The sequence below is a fragment of the Dermacentor variabilis genome, chromosome 7 (assembly GCF_050947875.1).
Source record: "Dermacentor variabilis isolate Ectoservices chromosome 7, ASM5094787v1, whole genome shotgun sequence".
Lineage (NCBI taxonomy): Eukaryota > Metazoa > Arthropoda > Arachnida > Ixodida > Ixodidae > Dermacentor > Dermacentor variabilis.
This window is the reverse complement of record NC_134574.1, coordinates 162,930,576-162,950,160: the sequence shown is the minus strand read 5'-3', so window position 1 is coordinate 162,950,160 and position 19,585 is coordinate 162,930,576. Positions and strand designations below refer to the sequence as shown.

Sequence of the window (19,585 nt, the reverse complement as noted above, 5' to 3'; positions counted from 1 at the left end):
TTCCGAGCGCATTTGTCCATCGATCTTGCCGTACACGTGCCCTGTGTTTGGTACTCAATAAATACCAACACTTATAAACGATGTTATCTTAGGTTGATGGGCGCCGCCATCTTGGGTTGCTGTATGACAACAAATTCCATGTGGTGATATGAAATAAACATGATCGTTGTACATTGAATGCGTCTGTGCGACTAATATATATATATATATATATATATATATATATATATATTTGCGGACATTGAATTTTTGTGTATATGTGAATCAACCATATAGCGCTGCGCAGTGCTTGCTAGGGTTAGTAAACGGCCTTGTTAATAACCCATGACGGCGGCACTGTAACGCTTCTGTAGTTACGTAAGAATGTTGCGGAAATCACGCAGACATTTGTGTGCAGAAAAATGGTGGTGATAATAGGCCAAGCTGTATAGGACGTTCTGGCGGGACAGTTCGTTTATATATTTGGACGTTTCTTTTAACTGAGTGAGAAAAAAAAAACGAGGACACAAGAAAGAAACACACGTCGCACCACGACCTAGTTAGACTTATTCTTTGATCGCAGCGCGAAGCGACACACACAGACTAGAAGAGAGGACGAGCGCTATTCTTCTAGTTGTGTATGTGTGCGTCGCTTCGCGCTGCTATTCGAGAATATGTTACCGTACCAACTCGCCCAACTTCCTGTCCGTCTGGCTAGACTTGATCTCGAATAACAGGATGCGAAAGAGGTGAAAAGCACGAAGCCGAGCAACTACGCATGACAAGCGCTATTCGGATAATTTATGGACTGCGTATGCGCGCAAAACGTTTAAATTGGGTTATGGTAACCGTAAATGAACCTCACGGCGGCTGGGCATTTCCGTAGAAATTGAGTTGCGATGCGCCATGTCCTTAACAGCTGAAGAGGCACTAATATAGGGTTAAATGCGGGAAATCTGGCGGATCCGGAAGTGACCGTTTTCCGCTTAAGTGTACGCAGCGCAGCGTGTCACCCCTTGATGTGCCGTACCATAGCCTCCTATATTTATTTATATGAGAGGCAATGGCCGTGTCTCTTCGTGTTTGTGCTTAGCTCTGGTCCCTTCTGGAAATACAAACAGATGAGGACTCGCATTTTTTGCGCAGACCGCAGCGGCATGCAGCTGCAAAGTTGATGGCAACATGCGCCACTTTTCCGTTAGTATATATAGATACAAAAGAATTTCCTGGTTATTAGATCTTGGCGTTTACCCTGAAGATATACTAAGTAGGAAACAGTCGCTCATTGCAAGAAAAGTTCCGCTCCCTTAGGTTGAACACACTGCCGCTACTCCTCGCATATAGATATGCGTAATCCGATGTTCTGGGTAGCTAAAGCTGGGGTATACATAACGCAGGACTGTAAGATGTCCTATCTGTGCTAGGCCTGAACGCTAAACCAGGCGTAGCCCGCCAACGATATTTCTCTCTGCAATATAGATCGCTTTAGCCGAGCGCCTTCGATCCACTTCGCTCAGATCTGTGTGTACCCTTTAACGAGTCGCACGCGTGCAGCCGCTCGGCGGGAACGACATTCCGCGTGCGCACAGCGCCATGCCCGCAGCGTAACGTAGGACGCTGCGCTCGTTCTCTCGTTTTGCAACCAGGCTGATTGCGCGTCGGCCACGTCTCGGGGTTGCGTGTTTGTCGAGCATGTGAAATCAAGCTTGTTCGCTGCAGTGATCTCGGCGCGTGCCAGTGTGAGCTAAAACTGTGTAAGAAAAAAAAAAACGATACTCAAAGCACACGCTTGCCGGCTATACACTCTTAAGCAAAATTACACCCCTTTGCCACATAGCGATAATCGTCATCTGTCTTGTCCGCATTTCCTTTCTTTAAAGCTGCGAGCCCGCTACTTCCCAGTAACGAACGGCATGCGCGTTATCAGCATGACATAGCATTCCCGACAGGAAAGTAGCGGGTGCGGCGTTTTCAAGAAAAAAAAATTAAATTATGGGGTTTTACGTGCCAAAACCACTTTCTGATTATGAGGCGCGCCGTAGTGGAGGACTCCGGAAATTTCGACCACCTGGGGTTCTTTAACGTGCACCTAAATCTAAGTACACGGGTGTTTGTGCATTTCGCTCCCATCGAAATGCGGCTGCCGTGGCCGGGATTCGATCCCGCGACCTCGTGCTCAGCAGCCTAACACCATAGCCACCGAGCAACCATGGCGGGTGTTTTCAAGAAAGGAAACACAAGCAAGGCAGATGACGATTATTGTTGTGTGGCATAGATACACCCCAAATTTGGGTGTCTTTGCCTAAGAGTGTACTTTGCCGCGAGTAAGTATACACGCTACTGGAGCGTCGCGCTTTCTTCGATCGGCGGCAGGGCTCCCTCGCTCGTCAGGGCATCGATGTCGTCCTCCATGTCGAGCGGCAAGAAGGTCGGCTCGTACCGACGGAGCGGTGTGCCGTCCCGGTCGACGAGGAACTTCTCGAAGTTCCACCGGATGTCGCCGCTGTCCTGGGGCGAGTAGAACAGGCTGTCCTTGGACCGAAACGGGGTCACTGGTGACGGACAGCGGCTCTGCGCATATTATACGGAACAACGAATGTACCCCCTGACATAATGGTACGGCATTCGCGTGCTTAATTATCGTACACAGAAGCTCTGTTCTTGGTAGCGAGTAAGTAACAGTGTTGTTATTTTAGAACACTATAGCCGCGTTTACATAGTCGATTAGTGTCGTAACGGAAGCTATATACGAGTTGGTGCACTAACGAAAAAAGTTGACATTCGTGTTGTCAGCATAACATAGCATTCCTGACAGCAATGTAGCTGCCGCACTTTTCAAGATAGAAAGCGCAAGCGAAATAGAAGATGGTTAGTGTTTCGACAAAGAATAAGCATGAAAGAGTGCAAACTTTCTTTATTCTGTATGGCATCACACAAGACTCACTGTGTGTGTGTGTATTTCTTATCATGCCTGTGTTTTTTGCTTGCGCTACTACAACGGTCAAGTTTACATAAATGCGACAGTAGCGCATCGCATTATTTAGCGCAGCGCTTAGATATGGCGCATATATCCCGCTTCGGGGGGCCCGAGACCTGCCGCACCCTGTTTCCGACGGGTGCGTTTCCCCAGCTGTGAGTGATGAAGTAGAGCACACGACGCCTATCGTTATCACTTTTCCTTTCCCTCGATGCGATTACATGCACCGTCTCGATCTAACATCTCCTGGCCCATTAATATATATTAATATATTATATTAATATAATATATTATGATTCGCTAGGAAGGCGAATCATATGATTCGCCTTCCTAGCGCATAACCGCCACCTATGCACGGATGCTATTCCATAAGAAATGCGATGCACCACTTGTCGCATTCATAGAAACGCATCTACTAATCTCAAATTTAACTTGATTTTAGATGATATTGAATACAAGATCATTATATTTTGCTGAGTTTCTACTGGTTTGGTGTATCTGGGATCTGTTTATCTTGTAACCACTTCCACAAAAAGAAGGAAGGGTCAACCAAGTTTCGACGCTAAAGAAGAGAAAGGCGTCGCAATAGCGCTTGAAATAAGATGCGAATAAAATATAGGTGCGTGATGAGGGAACAGTGAACATGAGAAAGAGACAGATTAGAGAAATATATAATTAAAATGGATTTATAGAACCACCATGTACCTCAACCTTGTCTTTAGCGTTGATGCTTGGTTGACAGTTTCTCTTTATGTTAAATATATTCAGACTTGCGCATGTTACATAAAAAAGTTACTGATTACAATCACACCATTGAAAATTTTAATTGATTACATTTACAAATAACTGCCCCACGGAAGTAATTATCAATTACTAACCATTAATCGATTACTTCAACATTACTTCCTCCCTACCTTTAGCTTTAGCATTTCACAAATACAGTAAATAGACCGAGCTGGCCTGGCTATTTCAATGCGTCCTCTGCAGCCAATTGCACGTTTATCTTCACAAAAAATTACTTTTCAAACTTTTCTTTGGTAATTTACCCTCGTTTTTCTTGTGAAGACATCTGCAGCGACACTGAAAACTCGCTCGATGTGCGCGCTGGAGACAAGGGCTATATTGTAAAGTAAGAACACCATGCTCACAACACTGCGGTTAGTTAATGCCGCGACGTTCAGGTCTGGGCCCTCTATGAAGTGCAGCGCTTCATTGTTGCTAGGTCTGGAGGAAAGCGCTTCCGATATAAAACCAGCAAAAAACAGAAACACTGTCCGTAGGACATTCTCTGGCATCAACGTCCAAAATGGTCCTAGCGGTCGAACAATTGAAGCGCCGTTTCAATTTGTCGGCCAACATAGGTAAGGGACCCCATACCGGTGCCCGTCACCGTTAACGATTTCCAAGCCTGCCATGTTCAGCTAATTGAGGCGTGGATGCAAGACGCTGATGTTGAGAAGAAGGTAACCCATGCACACATTTTCATCCGTTTGGACGCTGTAGTTCTCGTCAAATTTAAAATTTCAAGGCTGCGTCGCCCGTTATAGCTTGTTCCGTTAGAAATGTAGCCGGTTATGGGCAATTGATTACTGAAAAAATAATTTCTGTTAACGTTACCGAGTGAGCAAAGTAATCGTTAAATTTCAACATTACCAACAATGTAATTTATTATATGTAATCAATTACATGTAATTAGTTACGTGGAAGTCTATATATTACACTTAGGATGCACAAGCGGCTTGCCTACGAAATAACTCCAATTGTGCGCGGGTATCGCTGGTACACAAGCGGCCTTTTGTGTCCGCCGTGTAATTAACACAACATAAGTCAAAACCATCAGTTTTTGCTTTAGCGCCCACGCCTGCGTTGTCACTCACCTTAAGAAGCCCAAAGAGCGGGTGCTGCGTCTCTCCATTCACATCCAGCTTCTGGACAAGCCTGAAGTTTGGCACGTAGTCGTTGCCCGGCCTCACGTAGCGGATGCCATTGAGGATCTCGTCGCCCGATCCGCCAGGCTCTTGCTGCGAGGTCAACGAAGCCGGCAGAAGGCAAAGAAGCTTCTTCTTAATGTTAACCTGCTTGATGTATTTACTGACTAGAGGTCCCATTGTAGTATCACACTCTGGTACCTCTTTCTGTGTTCCTCTATAATTTCAATACTTACAAAAGACTTACGAAGTACTACTACTACTACTACTACTACTACTACTACTACTACTACTACTACTACTACTACTACTACTACTACTACTACTACTGCTGCTGCTACTACTACTACTACTACTACTACTACTACTACTACTACTACTACTACTACTACTACTCTAACTCTAGGCCTGGGGCCTCGTTGCTTCTCCGTGGCGACATCGGGGGCGTGAATGGTTTTTGTTTTCTTTCTCTGTCGTTCTGAATAGAGATCGCTTTGGAGAAATCTGTCGTTACTCGTGAGTCCAGCTTGGAGCAGGACCGTTTTCATTGCTTGCTGAAGTACCGCGTTTCCCGGCCCGATATCGGCAGACGCGACTTGAAAAACTGATGAGCAACATGTCGAACGTCTCGTTTCCGGTTGTTCGCTGCGGTAGCTTATTTGCGACTTGCACGGCCTCACCAAATTGTATGCCGTTAAAACCGATAAGTCTATAGACAATCGACCACCGTTAGCTCCAGTTTGGTTAATTCGACATTTCGCTTAATTCGACGCACTAAGAAGTCCCGACAAGAAACTGTACATTGGTACGGAAGGAAAACGCCTTTAGTTCGAATGCAAAGGCATCTCTGTTCGGTTGGTTCGACCTCCGCTGACCTCAATCGGCGCCCCCTCATGTGCGTAGCAGTTACTAACGCCTTCAAGACACAAGAAATTCAGTAGACGACGCTACTTCCTTTGTCTCTTTTGAGGATTTTGTCTGCTCCGACAGCAATTAGGTTGAGGCTTGTGGGCTACTCTCCGACGACGGCACTTCCAGCAACGTGCATGCCGGCGCTCTTCTCCGCATGCTGGTTGATTCGAACCCAAAAGACATTACAAACTACTTCGAGCAGTGAAAGAAAATTTGAATTCCTTCACTTTGCCTCAATTTATTGAGGAAAAATACGACCTTTCGGGTAATTCCGAAAATTATCCGTCCTTTCGGATAACTCGGCCAAATCTCGAGGTCCCGCAAGGATCGAATTAACGGGATTCGACTGTATACGGATGGAGCGTTATTGGTCTCCTGCAGATCGATCTCGCGCTTAATCTGCGCAGGCGGATGTACCAGTTTCTTTGTTAGTTCTACCGATTGATCCTTTCCGTACTGTGTCCAACACGTGCGTGTCGTCGACATTATCTTTATTTTCTTTTGGTAGCCTTTCACGTAATGCTAGATGCACAAGCGTCATTTGCTTCAATTTTTTTCTTCACGGGATTCATTTGTCTGGATGAAGTGTATACTGTTGCACCTAGCGTATAGCCGTGCCCGCTTCACAGAATTTTCTGCACTTAAAGGCGCTGCGTGCGTGAACTGAGACGAGGTTTGAAGTATACAAAAAGAGCTCGAAGAATCGTCCCTGACGCAGTACCACGGGCTTGTGTTGCGTTTCGGAGGACGTGCTTTTTCAACAGCGACAACTCGAACCAAGCGTATACGTGAAAGCAGGTATAGTCATAAAAGAAAAGAAACGAGAATGCAGACTACGTATTGACGGCTCGACGCTGTGTCGAGGCTGAGGGAGAAAAGAAATCCAAAGAAAGCTGGTCAAGTCCTCGAGTTACGAAATTATCGTGGATTGGTTTAGCTCTCAGAATGCGGCTACAGACCGGGAGATTACGCCTGAAAGGAGAGGTGGAGAGATTCTGACAGTGTTGTCGATAGTGCAGTGAACTAGAAGTCCAGTTTGCTGTATGTCATAAAGAAAGCAAAATTTATATATGTGCTGTTACGTTTCGCCTACGACGCGCGGTTTAGCCGGCGCGACTGCAACAAAGCGGCAGACATTTTGACCCGTTCGGCGTCGCCGCTACGCCTCCCCGCCAAGCGCGTCCAGGCATGTTCCGATGCCACGTGTCTTCATGTGCGTGTGTGAGTGTATGTGCCATTGTGCCCGACCGGCGGCGATACGACAGTGTGAGTCACCTTCTCCTCCCCATTGTGCCCGACCGGCGGCGATACGACAGTAGGAGTTACCTTCTCCTCTTTGTGCCCGACCGGCGGCGCCACGACAGTATGCGTCACCTTATCCCATTGTACAGTCACGTGCTCGTCTATAGAGGGGTTCCTTCTTGCCCTCAACTACGAGAGTATAAAAACAGCTGCCCCCGGACGCCAAAAGGAGGGCTCCGATTTCTTCTGTTGAGTAAAGTGCTCTCCCGTCTCTCTACTTCGGTCACCCTGACCGCCAACTCTTTGCGATGTTAGAATAAACAAGTTGTTTTGTTGTTACCAGTCGACTCATGCTTTGCCGGGACCTTCGGATGCTTCCAGTTGTACCCCAGGCCGCCAGGCCAACGCTACCCTTGGGGCTTGCGACCCAGGTGCAACAACGGGCGTCAGCGCCGAGTTCCCAACAACTCGTGCCATCGGTGCGACCACAACAGTGCGCATTGTCACATTTAAAACGTAACCAGCGCTCTTTATCTTAAGTAATGTTAACATCCACATAACATATTTTCAATACTTTTCTTCAAGCATAAAATTGACATCCGTCGGAATTAAAATTAACATTAGCGAATGCGCCGTGCGTCACAGTATAGTATTACATGAGGCCTAGCGATGAAATTAGGTGTCATGTTGTCCCTGTAAACTTTAAATAACATTGATGCTATATAAACACTTGACAAAAAACTAGCCAACACATCTAAGGCCGCATAGGTGTTAGCATCATTTAGTGCGAAATAACGCCGACTACCCAAATTGCGGGAAATGCACGTCATTTATATAACTTCCCCGGCGTATTATAAGCCGCCACTTATAAGTCCGTACCAGACACTATAACTTGCACAGGATGGCCGATGTAGAACAGGAAAAGGCTATGGCACAATAATTTTGTGTCCTCCATGTTTCTCGTTTCTCTATGTCGCATGTGTCGTTTGCGCAGTCGCACTATACCTGCGCTTTCGTAGAATGCATCAAATGTGGCCCAAATTTCCTTGTTCGTAAAGCTTGGACGCTCTACCAAATCCGAGGAGTCGCGCCATTCTCTGCAGTATCGCGGAAATCTCCGCACAGCTATTATGAGCGATGGCATACGGTGGCGCCATCTTCCGGGTTCGCACCTCTGACGTAGTAGGAGGGACAACACGGCGCACTCCTCCTATATTTTGGCTTCCGGCGCTCAAACGAAGCACCAAGCGGGCGCCATTCCGGACAGTGTTGTAAGTGCTTTCAAAACAAGGGAAGCTGCTAACTGCAACACGACTGGTCCTGGGCAAATTGCAAATCCCGAACAGTGTATACACATGACGTAAATTCACAAAGTACAATAGGCGGCCACTGGGAGCGCTCGTCGCATGGAGTCCGCCAAGCCGTTTTTTTTTTTGCGTGATAGAAGCAACCAAATAAATTCCTGTTGTACAATGTAAAACAGCAGCCATTGTCTCACATAGGTATCGCACGGATTCTCAACGAAGTACGGGAATAGGCTGCCATTGCCTCCACGAGAAACCGATATGACCACGTAGCTAATTATAAGTATGCACTAATAATTTTTTATGCGAGTTTCCAGGTGTACGTTATCGAGCGACATGTCCTGCGAGCGGCATCGCCCGCGTGTCTCGTTTCTCTATTTACTTGGGAGTGTGGCTATATTCCGTTGTACAGCGCATGTGAGTGATAACGAATTTCGATCCGTTAAAGTGAATTACAGGAATAGGCGGACATTGCCTGCAGAGAAACTGATACGTTACCACTTAGGTATGCACTAATATTATTTTTTTTATATTAGTCACTTCTGAAATTACGGAACTGAAACCGAGAAGTAGTGAATTACTGTTTGCCTAGCAAGAATCTTGAGACAAACATCACTTTCGAGATGTGAGTCCCCAAAATGTGCTAACTTATGCGTTGGCATTGCAATATTATCGTTCGTAACTCTTAGAAGGTGGCCTCTTAAACTGTTAGCAGGAATGCGAATATATTTCGTTCGTCATTCTGGAGACTCAGATATCACTGTTGATGCGGTTGTCCTGTTGTATTTCCGCTAAGCAGGCGTGACTTCAAAACTGCGGAATTTCAAGATTTCAACACCTAACAAAGTAAACAAATAAAAAGGCAATCATCGAATCCTTTCAATTATAGCTACCTGGTCACTGCGAATGTCCGCCCCTTGAGATAACCCATTAGAAAAACCCAAAGGTGCTTTCAAGGCAATTTTTGAAAATATCTTTACTGTATAACTGAAAAAAAAATCGCTATTTATTGCCAACGAGCCTGAATTTAAGCTTATAATAGTGTGCGGCTTCATGACCGATAAATGAGGAATGCGGGACAATAAAGACCGGTCTGGACAAGGCGGTATTCCATCCGCCCTTGTCCATGCAGCTGCTTCCGGCGCAGTTTTTATTTTCGTCATGAACGCGGCGTGCGTGTACCTAACGCGCGCGCATTAGCTCGCAGCACATAGCTTTTGAAGCGACAAAAGCAATGATCGTTGTGCGAATGCTTTCGCAGCTGTGCGAAAATCCTTCCGCTGCAAAGTTGGAGACTTCATCGCCAACAGGAACATGCGATAGCCCTTCGCAGCTAATCAATCTTTATTATGGATTCTTTTTGATGTCTCATTATTTGTCGTAGGTGAGCTGCAAACCACCGCGGCGCTGAGGCTTCTGTGGCATTGCTAAAGCTTTCATTCTCCGTCCGCTCCCCTTGGTTCCATGCGGCCTACGGGGCAGCTGTGCCAGCATGATCCCTCATGCTACGTCACGCCGACTGCAGCGCCAGTCCTTGCCGTGGTGGGGCTCGCCCCTATACATCCTCTCAAGCATGGCCTCCGAGATTGCGCGCGCTCGCAGGTTTTGCTCGGGCCGTCCCATTCGGCGTGATTCCCAGCAAAAGAAAAATGTATATATATATTTGGAGGACGCTTAAGCTTCGTCTTTAAGAGTGGAACGCGATATGATACAAATATCTCTCACTACTTCTCATGCTTCCCGGCAACTGCAGCTTATGTAACCGTTATGTTTACCGGGAAACGCTGGCGGCGAACGCTATGCACGAAGGCGAGCTTTGTAGAAGCTCGGCTCCTTCCGTGGGCCGACCGCGAGGCAGTGCACAGCCTCGCCAAAAAGAAAAAATACATAATTTTCAGTTTTCTCTCATTGTTAGGCACTTTTGTTAGGCACTTTTAATATTTATGTCTGAGGAGATTTCACATAAAAGTCATGCTCTGTCGGTTTTTTGTTTAAGGACATTTGTTTGTGGGCTGTCGTGCTGAAAATTCCGAGGATAAACTTTGTCAAGAATGTAAGACAAGGTATGAGCAACCTTAGTGATAGAGTGGTGTGGTAATATAACCCGCTTATATAACGCAAATGTCATATAGCAAGGCGTGTCATAGACACATATACCTAAATATATGTGTAGATTTTCGCTCACGGACAACTCCGCCGACACCGACATCGGGTTTTCTGCGACACGGTGCCCTTAACGCTATCGCGTTAAAGTGCAATGCTGCGCGCGCTTCCGGCCGCCCCTGGATGGCGCTGTTAGCCGAGGGGTCCTAAAACCCCATAAACTTCGTAAAGTAGCGACACTCTCTTCCTCCGCCTTCACTCTTTCTCGTTTCTCCTCTTTCACGCTCCCTCCTCGACCGTGGCGCCGCCTACACTGCTCGAGCGTAACGACGGCGCCAACATGAGCTCCTCGCCACTTCGTAGACGCTTCTCGAGCAAAAGTAGCTCTGATGCACGGCGCGAGGGTCCACGTGATGCTATTAGGCCAATAGAGACGCGGCGTCGGCCTCGGCCAGAGCGCGCGAGGAGGAGGCGGCATTCTTCAAAGTGTGGCACCACTTTACGAAGTTTAAGGGGCTTTAAGGGGTCCGGCGCACGCGGACGCCACCGTAGAAGGCCGACCGCGCGAGATCTCAACGTGCGCATTGCCTTCACGTTTTGCGTTAGATTTTCGCGAAATATGTGCCAGGCAATTTTTCAGCTCTGCCTCGAACGTTTTGGCATCCCAGCCGTCTAGTTCTTGGGTGCCTTTACTTGTTTCCCTATACTATTATACATTATTTTCCATTGAATTTGTAGTACTTACATTTACTACTTTATTTTTCTAGACAAATCATGTGCGAGTTCACACATTACACGTTGTCTCCGAACTTGTAGCTTATCTTAGATGGCAGAGTTTCATTGTTGCTTTATCTTACTTTGGTTCTCTTTATTTCTTTTTTTTTGCACTTTGCATTGCTGTGATTTAGCAATTGATATGGCAATTGTCGCGTTTTACGCTGACTTTGTGGTGCTATGATCATTGTGTAATATTTACTAGTATCTTACCGTGCGTACTTTTTCCTGCGTATAGTTTAATTTCAATTGTACTTACTCTGTTGACAGTAGTGACCTTGCGCGCTATTAGCTTGAGCGAATAAAGCTTCTTTTACGTTGATGCTTTTTTTTTTGCCTTGCTGCGCATAACGCGTGTTTTACGTTGGTGTAACCGTAGTTTTCTCTTTACCCAAGCGTCCCTTAAGGCCTGTAAGATATTAATAATTATAGCTATCTTTTCTTAAAGTAAGTAAAATAAACATCCTATAAGCAGGCATGCGGGTGAGACACACGCAGATTTATGTGTTCGGTGTAATTCACACTTCAATCTTACTGTTCATAATTACGATAATGCCTGCTTGCGCAGCAACTGTAACATACTAGTAAACGTGTAAATACTTGCATAATTTATCGCTTCACGCTTCGTCGCAAAACTTCTCTCTCCATCCAGCCTGGAAGCGTCGGCACACAGCAGGTAATGGCACGGAAAAAGCACGCAGCAGAACGCACGGATTTTGTTCCATCCGCAATGAAACCTTTCTTAAAGCATGCTGCGCCCTAGATGAAATGCTCGTTTTGTGTTTGCACTTTCAGTGACACTTCATCTCGAATACTTGCCTTTGAAATGGCACGCCGAATCCTTCGATTCAGTTTTGTTCGTCCGCTAGCAAAGCTGACGCGAGATACGTGCTTCTAGCGGGTCGACGGAAGGGGCTAATTGTTGGCGGTTCATACTTTCTACCCGCCTCGCGACGAACACTTGCACTGATATACCACTTTTATGTATCCACATGAACGTAGTGGGAATATACTTGCGCACAATATAATTAACACATTTGAGCATAAATAGCCGCCATCGCGCGCTTTGCCCCTTTCGTCTATTCGTCTATCGTTTCCTAATCAGTGAGCGATCATATAGCAGTGCAAAATCCTGTTTTTTTCTCGCCTCATCCAAGGTGCAGCAACAGCACCGCAACGCGCGAAAGCCATATCTACGCATGAAAATGGATGGATGGATGTTATGAGCGTCCCCTTTGGAACGAGGTGGTGGGTTGCGCCACCAAGCCGTTGCTATTATACTGCCTAGTGTTCTACCTAGGTTAAAAAAGAAGAAAACCATGGTGAACTCCCACAACCACATTTTCTGACCCCCTATTGCGAACTTTGCTTTTGTACGTCTCCGTTTTTTGTCGTTTCCCTACTTTTCTTCCACTAATTTTCCAATCGTCTCTTACTAATCTCTACTGCGGACATGTTTACTTTTCCCCTGCTCTCGCTGAACCCAGGGGCTTCAAGGACGTCAGTGGTGTCTAAATTGACCGCTGGGCAGACGTCTTCACATTCTAATAAAACATGCTCCATCGTTTCCCTAGCTTTACCGCAGCAAGCACATGCTTATTCGTCCTTCTTATATCTCGCTTCGAAAAGTAATGAGCTTCCCTTTGAGTTATCATAAATTGTTTCTTTCCTGATTTCGTTCTTTCCTCCTAAGTAGTTACTCATGGCAGGTTTCTTTTCCACTGCCGCCACCGATGAGATTATTTCAGCATCTCTGACTTTCCAAGCGGTAAGTCAGAGAGGCAGACTTTCAAAGTCAAAGCCCTCGGGTGCGAGCGCCGTGGTGCGGAGAAGGATCCAGGCCACGTCCACCACTGAAATTGCGCTCTCTCGGTGAGAGTCGGACGGCAGGAGCGAGGCTTACCTGTTCGCGCAAATCTCGGAGGCCGTGCCTCGAGGACGAAGAGTTGTTAGCGCTGGTGTTGAGCCTATTTGGCGTAGCTTATACGGCGCTGCCTACCAGCAAAACAGAACATTTTAATGGCGCGTGCACGCTCTATTGTGCTGTGCGCTTTTGGAGTGATACGCATCAAAAGCGCAGAAATAAAGAACAAAAATTGCTGATATCGGCTCGACAAGGCGTTTTTGGAAATCGATTCGTGATTACGAACAAAACTCGGCGCTAAGACAAGGGATGAAAAAAGAGGAAATCGATGACTGGTGGAAAGAAGCATAACAGACCAACAGAAACGAACGGCAGACAGCATCCTTTAAATAGGCACTTACATGATAGTTACGACTTCTGATATTTATTTCTTTTTTGTCTTTTTCTGCGTCGAATGAAAGTCCACACGCTCTAAATCTTAAAGGTACTGGCAAGCAGCAGAACGCTCTAAAAATTTTGCTGAAGTATCTCTGTCTACGACCACGTTTCAGCTTCAGTAACGAGGAAGTGGACATATCATGACGTCACAATACAGGGACTGGCTCCGTTGATGTGGTCGCTGCGACTGTCACACGAGAGCGCATCAGGAAGAAACGTGCACAGCCCATGTTTATTTTTTATGAGCAACTCCCATACGTAGCCATATTGCTACTTGACGTCAGCGAGTTTCGCTCTTTGTCATGCCGTCACGACAATGACGCCAATGACAATGCCGTCTATGACGCCAAGTCCAGCACTGCGGCGCGAACTTAGTATTAAATTAAAATATAAATGTTTCCCGGCATTCATACTTGCTAAATAGGATCCTCCTACTTGGAAAAATATTTGTCCCTGTATACTTAATTATCCACGTTCGGTATGTCGTGCCTGACATGCCGCCGCAGTGCTTTCGTTCGAAAAACTTCGAGGAGCTTGACTTAGCTGAGCTTGCTTAGCTGAGCTAAGCTACTTACCTACTAAGCTAGCTACTTAGCTACTAAGTTACTTAGCTGAGCTTGCTTTACTAGACTACCGCACCTTTCCAAACTGGTTGCAGGGAAAGCCGATGACGGTGAAGTTTCTGTCCCGGAACTTGTACTGGAGTGCATTCAGTTCCCAGTAGGTCCAGGTCAGTGCTCAGTAAGTGGCAACGTTCACGAGCAGGAGCACGTGACCCCGGTACGCTTCCAGGTTCACGGTGTCGTTGCCCACGATATCCGGGAACTCGAACTGGTAGAGCGTGGCGTCGTCGGCCGTCGGTCTCCTGCGCGTGTAGCAGTCAACCTTTTGCGGCGGCGTCTCGGAGGCCATCGCAGCTCCGGCGGCCCACAAGAGCGCCAGCGCGAGCGACGCCGGCATGCTGCACGCACTACTCCGCCGCAGCGAGTGGATGAGGCAGGGCGGCATTGAGGTTCTTATGCGGCACGAAGGGACTTTCCTCCTTTCCTGCGTCGGGGCAGAACGCGGAGAGCCCGCTCTAGGAGAGCGTACGCTTTGTCTGCTATAACAGAGGACGGGTGGTAATTGTCAGAGAGACCGAGAAAGAGTGAGATGTGACAGACTAGTATATATATATATATATATATGGAGATAACATGGTCTTTACTTTAACATAGCTTAAAGTATAACGTTCGACACAGTGCAAGATAACGGTGCATAACCTTAATTAGGTTGATCTACTAGAACATAACTGTGAGTGAGCGTTTGTCGTATGCAAGTCCTTTTCTTTGTCCCAGTTTTTTTTTTTTTTTTTTGGAGGGGGGGCGCTGCACAAATCGCAAGATGCGTGTATAGCCTATTCCACGTCTGTATGCAACTGCATGAAAGGCGCACAGGTGAACACAACCAGGTGGAGGCCGCTGCTGTCGAGTCGCTGACCGCAGCTTTGAATATATGTCGAAAGTCGCGACGTCTAATTTCCGGCCTGGTTCTCGGCGTTGCCTTCGGCGTAGACATTGCAGTGAACCGAGTGCAACATCTGTTTGATGGCGCGCGATAGACACTCGGAGCACGCTGTCAATTATGAATACCGGCGCCACGAAGGGGGCTTTGGTTAAACACATCCGCATGAATTGTGTTGAAGCCACGAAACAGGGAAAAAAAAAGAACGAAAAGGTAACAGGACTGGTTTAACGATTGCGGACATTTTCTTCGTCGTCCATAAACGAATATTGAGAACCCAGATTACAACACGCACGCGCGCAAGCCCTCAAGCACACACAACGCTCCTACCTCCCCCCCCCCCACACGCACACATGCGCACGCACGCACGCACGCACGCACGCACGCACGCACGCCCACGCCCACACACACTAATTGGGGCGTCCTCAGAGAGAAAGTCGCCCCTCGAAAAGGAGTGCACATCACCCATCGACTTGCCTTGTAGATGGGTGATTTGCTGGTCCAAAACGTGAGCTAAAGCAGCACGCAGTGCAGCGAGCTACGTAGCCGGCTGTGGTAGACGTCATATGGCTGAGCCTCCCCATCCCATCAAATTATCCCCATAAGTGGCCGATTGAGGATCTGGTCTCATCTCTATAACATGAGAGTTCGAGTTGGGAGGTTGGCATGCATATATAAAGCAAGTGTGTCGGGAAAGCGCGACTGTCGGGACATGACCTCCCAGATCGCAACGCCCTTGTGATCTCTGAGGTCACTGTTGGGTGCTCTTGGCTTCACCTCGCTGCCGTGCGTTTTTGGTCGTTTATGGGTGACGGCTCGGGTGCCTAGCACTCGACCTGTAGCATAAACACGTTCCCGCAATAGCGGCCGCTCATGGACGGTGCAGCGTATAGCGACGTACGCTACCACTTCAAACGGAATAATTATACGCGAAAAACGAATAATTATACAAGCGCGTACTTCGCACGGTCGCGCGCGCCCTATCTTGCAAAGGATCGGCAGGTGGATGTGTTCTCGCCGCTCTTGCGTCGAAGCCTTGTTGAAGCGATAGACGGTTCAGTTCAGACGGTGTAACACGATGAAAAGGTTCTATATTACGCCTTGGAATCGCGCTCTGCGCAACGCGCCGCTGTCGCTCAGAAATCCCAGAAACCGGCCGCTGTTGAAGTCCGGCCTCTTGCACGACAAGGGCACAATGACGGCTGCGAAGAAATATTACCCCGCTTTAAACGATTCGTATTGTGCGCTAGAAGTTTTCATTTTACACGTCCGAAACAGCTGGGAATCCAGTTGCCGCAAAGTGCGTATGCGTTATTGAAGCGCAGGCACTGAGTGAAAACGTTCGTTCAGCGGAACTGTGGCGGCAGGCGCTTGGGAAAGTGGGTTTGAAAGCAACGTAAAGTGGACGAAGCAACGTAAAGCGGCGATAGCTTTACTGCAAATTAATATTTAATTGCCTTCAGCCTGCTGCTACTTTCGCTTTCACGTTAATTATTCGTTTTATTTTTATTTTGTTCAGAAACAGCTTACGAGCCCTGCATCGGGCATTGACTCAGGGGGCGAGGGGGGGGGCATCACAACAATGAGTAGTAAATGAACAATGGTAGCTGGAATATAAACTCGCGTCAACAACGTACAAAACGAAATAAAGGAAATAAGGAATATAATAGCGGAGCACATGTATAGGCGTAGGTAAGCACAGCTCAAGAGTAAGTGCAGCAAAAGAAAGTTTGATAATCAACAATAGGACACACCAGCATAACTGCGTAGCATAAACACACAAGACACATTATTTGAAAAGAGCGCACAGGTGATCTCGGAATATAAATAAGAAATATAAATAAAAGTTTATAAAGTATATAAATAAAGCATATATAATAAATAAAGTATATAAAAGTAATAAAGTATATAAAAGTATATAAATAAAAGTATATAGATGAAAGTATTTATTCTGCGGAATGTTATAGGTTTTCTTATTTCCAATCTTTTGTTACTACTGTCTTCCACGACCATTTTACTTTTCACTGGATAATTTGCATTAGCTTGCCAAGCGTGCGGCCATAGGCTAACCTCTCCACCACTCATGAAAGTCTTAGTAATGCACTGAGTGCTGGCGTACCGAGCGCGGGCCTTAGTAGTCGCTCGGCAGGGTCCGTGGCGGATATCTTCTCGGTCGGGAAGTGCCTCCAAAGCCTTTGCCGAATGATGCAAGTTTGCGTGCAGTCCGCTTAATTAATCACTGATGGGAAGAGATCAGTGACGCATAATGAAAGGATCAACCGGTGGAAACTTCACAAAGACCAAGAAAACATGGAAGACAAAGAAATAAAAATAAAGAGAAAAATAAAGAAGAGCGCAGGGAATGTCTAACGAACTTCATCTGAGCCAGCTTGTTTAGACAAAGTTTCACCTTTGAAGCTTGTTTCTGAATACAATAAACGTGAATGGAAAATTGTGTTGCTTGGCGTCCAACGAATCGGATTTGGCTATGTTAGTCGTGTTTTACTAGAGAAAATTGAGATTCGAGGATAATTGAGAGTAGGATTCTCTTATTTATGGTTCCTCTGTTACTTGTTACAAAACAATCATTGCAGGGTGTATACCATCCGGGGAAACCAGGAAAATCCGGGAATTCTCAGGGATTTTGAATAGTCCGGAAATACTCAAGGAAATCTCAGGGAATTTGCGCTTTTATGAGGCAAAATGAGCTGTAACTTTATTGAAATAGAACAAAAGTCGCGGTAATACTGGCTCAAGTAACAGAGAGGAATCGTAACGAATTGTTTTTGACGCCGTATCGTCGGTTGGAGGAGTTGCCAGTGTACTGTCAACGACCGATTTTCGGAACATGCCCGATAATTCGGACGGCTTCGCCGCACCACAACGTACCCTAGTCCATGTATATGTAGGTCGGAAATTTCGCACGCAAGAACCCTTCGCTGTCCGATTTTCCAGGTTTTGTGCCGTGACCGCAATTCCGAAACAGCGTTAATCAAAGCCACCACCGCCGCCATTTTGATTACCTCGCTGCCTCGAACCGGCGCTCACGCACTCAGGTCCGCTGGCAGCCGTAGCCACCACCGCGGCAACGCTAGGCCTAGCTGCTTCGACATTCGCTATTAAGCTTGCCGTTTGGTGCCGTGCTTTTCATTGAACTGAAAGGATTCGCCGCTGTCAGCAATGGCACCGACTCTGCCTTTGCAATCTTTGCGATTGGCTTCGAAGGTAGGAAAGCACAGCGCGTTTCATTATGCCGGTTTACGAAAGTCAGCTTCGTCTCAATACAGTAGTGTTACGCGGTGAAGCATACACGAGGTATTGCGGTGAAGCTTAACAAGCATGGGAAGGGGCAATTGTCATGGGACACAGTATGTATTCCTTAATTATACACGTGTGAACCCACAGTTTCCTATCACAGTACGAGCACCGACATGCCTAATAAATGTACTGGCAGGCCTTCAGAGCCTCTTAGGAAGTGCGTCTGGCTATCTGAGCCCTTAGGGGCAGTAAAAGACATCCATTCATTTCTTTTCGGACGTTTTCACGGCCCGTAGGGTGTCTGAAAAATCGCACGTTGACTGTACAACTGACCAAGAGGATGATTCAAATAGTCCATGGGGCGAACGCGCGGTGGAAGGAGGACGAGAATAGAAAGTACCGATGCATTCAGAAGTGAACGGGAAAGGAAGTGTGCCGCTACTTCTCTGAAGGAGCTTGAGCTCAAAAAACGAAGTCTTGAACGACGCCGAGCTACAGGTGTCCCTCATCCAAACCAAAATAAACTCTTTAAAGCAGTGAAACGCAACACTGAGGCATTGAGCGCTGGCTAAGAGTATGTCAGGACAATTGAGGTTGACTTTCCAGCTCCTGAGAGAGAATATCACTCGTGTGACAGAGTTCGGGCCTCGTACCGATGAGCTTGCTTTCAGATGATAGAAATAGTTCACATTCGAAAATATTTGCTTCTCTATGGATCTATTTTCATTCGTATTTGAAAATGTTCGACTCGATTTGCAATGGGCTTTACCATCTTTTTTTCAAAGATATTCGCTGCGCATTTTACTAACACCTCCGATCTGTTTTCTTTTTGAATAAAATAAACACTACTCCTTGCTATTCAAATGGAATAAAGTCCTTTTCTTAATTTTTTTAACATGATTACCAGAGAGTGACAGCATCGGGCAACATGGTGTCAGCCCGTCCTGATGTAGAACAAACTTCTGTCACTCAGGCAATTTTGCAAAGGGACTCGGGGAAAACCTGGAAATTTGTAAATGTCAACTTGGTAGATACAATGCATTGGCTGAAATGCAAGACAAAAATGAAGCATCAAATTTACGGCTTTCTAGTTATCCACAATGAAAGCAGCACTTATTGCTATTCTGCGAACTTAATCAGGTTGATCGCTCAAAGCCGCGTCGTAGTTGATCGCTTATGTACATACATAGAGTCTGAAATTTACCACTAATTTGCGAATAGAACTTTCACAAAGCTCAATCAAGCATTATAAATATTTTTAATGCAAGGCGTAAAGTAATACGTAACATTTCCCTGATTAACC

General features: G+C 46.5%; 1 pseudogene; it reads right to left on the bottom strand.

Moving 5' to 3' along the window:
* Positions 1–240: 240 nt before the first annotated feature.
* Positions 241–14,493, bottom strand: LOC142588375 (glutathione peroxidase-like; annotated as a pseudogene).
* Between the last annotated feature and the right edge of the window lie 5,092 nt (positions 14,494–19,585).